The sequence below is a fragment of the Panthera pardus genome, unplaced genomic scaffold (genome assembly GCF_024362965.1).
Source record: "Panthera pardus isolate Hobbes unplaced genomic scaffold, ASM2436296v1 HiC_scaffold_13, whole genome shotgun sequence".
NCBI classification, from domain to species: domain Eukaryota; kingdom Metazoa; phylum Chordata; class Mammalia; order Carnivora; family Felidae; genus Panthera; species Panthera pardus.
Window position 1 is genome coordinate 45,078,430 of NW_026526688.1, and position 4,615 is coordinate 45,083,044.

The window sequence follows — 4,615 nt, forward strand, 5'->3', positions numbered from 1 at the left end:
AGCCCCACATAGAGCTCTCTGCTGTCCATGAGGATCCCACTTAGGATCCTCTGCCCCTCCCCCACTCTCTCTCAAAAGTAAATAAACATTTAGGGAAAAAAAGTAAAATATTTGAATAATTTGTTTTTACTAAAATAATTTTTATTCATATCTAATGTAATATTTGATACAAAAGAGTATTTGTGTACATCATGAATGTAAACTTACAGTGTCTGTGTACTTTTTTCCTATCCCACCCCATGGCCTCTCCTTCAAAGTGGCCACTATCCTGAATTTTGTGTTTGTTATCCCTTTGTTTTCTAAGAAACTAAAAAAAATTAAAGTATAATATAAATCATAGTAAAACACACAAATCTTAAGTGTATAGCTTGACTGATTTTTACAAAGCATACACTTATGTAACCACACCTAGATCAAGATATGGCACTCTAGATATGGTACTCTAGAAGCTTCCCTCATTGTCCCTTCCCAGTCAATTCTTTCCCCAGTCCCATTGCAAAGTAACCACTGTTCTGACTTCCATCACTATAGATTAGTTTTGGAATTATTAATTATGTATTCCTGTGTCTGCTTTCTTTTAGTCAGCATTATATTTGTAAGGTTCATCCATGATATTATATGCCTTAGTAGTTCATTTCGTTTTCATGGTTGAGTGGTATCCCATTGTACGAATAAAACACACAATTTATTCATTCATTCTATGTGTTTTTTTCTTTTGGCTTGGTATTTTATTGATAGTCATGACAAGGTAGGGCTCCCCAAGCCCCTCCCATTCTTCAGGGGGTCTGGGATGGAAACTGTGTAGAGGTCGGGAGACTCTCACTGTGTTGGGGGATGAGTTGGGGCAAGGACTCCCCAGAAGCTGAGGGCCTCTCTCTTCTCTTGCTCTTGCTAGGGATGGTGGCTGAGGGGGCTTTTACTCCTTGGAGGCCATGTGGAGCATAAGGTACACCACCTGATTGCCATAGCCAAATTCATTGTCATACCAGGAAATAAGCTTGACCAAGTAAAGTGTTCATTGAGGGCAATGCCAACCCCAGCATTGAAGGTGGAAGAGTGGATGTCACTGTTAAAGTCTCAGGAGACAACTTGGACCTCAGTGTAGCTCAGAATACCCTTGAGGTGGCCCTCTGATGCCTGCTTCACTGTCTTGATGTCATCATATTTGGCAGCTCTTTCCAGGTGGCAGGTCAAATCCATGACTGACAAGTTGAAGGTGGGGACATGAAAAGCCATGCCAGTGAGTTTCCCATTCAGCTCAGGGGTGACCTCCCCTATAGCCTTGGTGGTGCCAGTAGAAGCAGGGATGATGTTCTTGGAAGCCCCTTGGCAATCACATCACAGCTTCCCAGAGGGGCCATCCATGGTCTTCTGGGTGGCAGTAATGTCATGGACTGTGGTCATGAGTCCTTCCATGATGCCAAATTTGTCCTGGATGACCTTGGCCAGAGGGGCCAAGCAGTTGGTGGTGCAGGAGGCATTGCTGACAATCTTGAGGGATTGTCGTGGTTCACACCCATCACAAACATGGGGGCATCATAAGAAAGAACAGAGATGATGATCCCTTTGGCCCCACCCTTTGACTGAGCCCCAGCCTTCTGCATGGTGGTGAAGACCTTAGTGGACTCCACAAGATACTTAGCACCAGTATTACCCCATTTGATGTTGGACGAATCTCACTCCTGGAAGATGGAGATGGGATTTCCATTGATGACAAGTTTCCTGTTCTCAGCTTTGACTGTGCTGTTGAATTTGCCATGGGTGGAATCATATCGGAACATGTAGACCATGTAGTTGAAGTCAATGAAGGGGTCATTGATGATGACAATAACCACTTTGCCAGAGATAAAAGCAGCCCCGGTGAGCAGGTGCCCAATATGGCCAAATCTGTTTACTCCAACCTTCCCCATCATGTCTCGGGGATGTGGCTGGCAATGAACCAGAAGTGGCTGTCTGTTGAACAGGGAGGAGCAGAGAGTCCATTCATTCTACTGTTAACAGACATTTGTGTTGGGTGTAGTAGGAGTGTAATTGTTATGTCTTAGGTTATGTACGTGTTATAATAAATACTTCCAAAGAATTTTCCAAAATGTCTGTACCAATCTACATATCCACCAGCAGTGTGTGAAAATTCTAGTTCTTCCATATCCTTGCCAACACTTGCTATTGTCAGTTAAAAAAGTTTTTTTAGTCACTATGGTGGATGTAGTGGGTTGTTTCTCTTTATATCTATTTTAGTTGTGTCCAATAATTTTTGATGTTATTTTTATTGTCATACAGTTAAAAATATTTTCTAATGTCCATATGTATTGCAAATATCTGGTAATGTTCTGTGACATGACTTTTCTCTTTATTAATGGTATTAATGGTATTTGTTGCTGTTGCTGGCTAAAAGCTTGATATTTTAAGGTAGGTTTTTGTTTTTACATTGACATATGGGTTAATTAGAAAAGTATATTCCTTAATTTTTAACATCTAGGGATTTCCTAGTTATCTTTCTATTTTGGATCTCTTGTTCAATTTCAATGTTATCAGAGAATAGATTCCGAATATGTCAAACCTTTAAAATATACTCGAAGACATATGTTAAAATCTCCAACTATATTCATAGATCTGTATTTTTCTCCCTTATTTCTGTCAGTTTTTTCTTTATACATTTTGAAGCTATGTTATTATGTGTGCACAGATTTAATATTGCTATATTTTTCTGTTGAACCAATTGCTTTATCATTAGGAAATGTAAAATAACTGCTTGCTTTAAAGTATACTTTGTCTGATACTTGTCTAGGTACACCATTGTTCTTTTGAATAATCTCTACTTGTATATTGTTTTCCATCCATCCTTTTAGTTTCAAATTTTCCCACTTATCTGTTGCCATAAAAAAGCACCCCAAAACAGTGGCACAAATCAACAACTCAGAGGTTTTATGTGTCAGGAGTTTGAAAAGAGCTTAGCAGAGATGACTTATCTTTGCTTCACAATGTCTGGAATTGTGGTTGGAAAGACTTGAATGGTTGGGGGCTAGAATCATCTGGAGATTTTTTCCACACACGTGTCTGGTTCTTGGACCAGGGTAACTGGTGACTGAACTCAGGTAGGACTGTTGCTAGAGTGATTGCCCATGTCCTTTCTATGTAGCTTGGGTTTTCTTATAGCATGGAAGCCTTAGGGTAGTCATACTTCTTACAAAGAGGCTCAGAGCTCCACGAGTGAGTGCTTCTTCAAGCAAGGTATAAGTTGCATAGCCTTTATGACTTATCCTTGAAAATCACTTAGTGTTACTTCTGTCATGCTCTATTGATTGAAAGAGTCATAAACTTGTCCAGATTGGGGAGGCGAGTTAAACCGCTACCTCTTAATGAGGAGAATCAAAGGATTTGTGGCCATGTTTTGAACAGGCCACATAGCTTTTCTTTCTGTATCTTTATGGTTAAGATGTATTACTTGCAAGTACTACACAGGAATATCTCATTACATTACTCTTTAGTGCACTTTGCAGATATTGCATTTTTTACAGATTGAAAGTTCATGGCAACCTGTGATGAGCAAGCCTAAAAGCAACATTTTTTTCCAACAACATTTGCTCACTTCATGTTTTGTGTCACATTTTGGCAATTCTCACAATATTTTAAACTTTATCATTATCATTAAACTTTATCATACAAAGTTTATCATGTAAACTTTATCATATACCATTATATTTGTTGATTTGTGACCACTGAAGGCTCAGATGATGGGTAACATTTTTTGCAATAAAGTATGTTTTTAATGTTTATTTATTTTTGAGAGAGAGACAGAGCATCAATGGGGGAGGGGCAGAGAGAGAGAGGAAGACCACAGAATCCAAAGCAAACTCTAGGCTCTGCACTGTCAGTGGAGCTCGAACTCACGAACCGTGAGATCATGAGCTGAGCTAAAGTCGGATGCTTAACCGACTGAGCCACCCAGGTGCCCCAACGATAAAGTGTTTTTTAAATCAAGATATGTACATTGGTTTTTTTAGACAATGCCATTGCATACTTAATACACTATAGTACAGTGTAGACATAGCTTTTATAGGTACTGGGAAACCCAAAAATCCATCTGATTTTTTTTTCTTTGCGATATTTGTATTATTGCATTGGTCTGGAACCAAACCCTGAATATCTCTGAGGTATGCCTATAACATATAGGTGGATTTTATTTATTTTTATCCAGTCTCAGAATCCTTGTCTTTTAACTGGAGAATTTGGTCCATTTATATTTAAAGTAATTGCTGATAGTAAGGTTTCAACCTATCTTCTTACTATTTACTTTGTATTTGTTCTATGTGTTTTTTGTTAATTTTGTTCTCCTTTTTTTTCTCTTTGGATGAATCAGGCAATTAAAAAAATTATTGCATTTCCCTACTCTATTAGTTTGTTATTTGTACATTCTTTTATTATTCTTTATTATTCAGATATTGCATCATGTATCATTGTTTTGTTATAACCTACCTTTCACCTGGACAATGCAAGAACCTTATAACACTTTAACTCCATTTACTCCTCCCCAGTCTTTTGTGCTATTGTTAATATATATTTAATTCTCTATATAGTTTGAACTCCACAGAATATTAGTATTATTGTTTTATAC

At 38.1% G+C, this 4,615-nt stretch overlaps 1 pseudogene; it reads right to left on the bottom strand.

Annotated features, from left to right (window-relative positions):
- Positions 1-916: 916 nt before the first annotated feature.
- On the bottom strand, positions 917-1,928 carry LOC109262187 (glyceraldehyde-3-phosphate dehydrogenase-like; annotated as a pseudogene).
- Between the last annotated feature and the right edge of the window lie 2,687 nt (positions 1,929-4,615).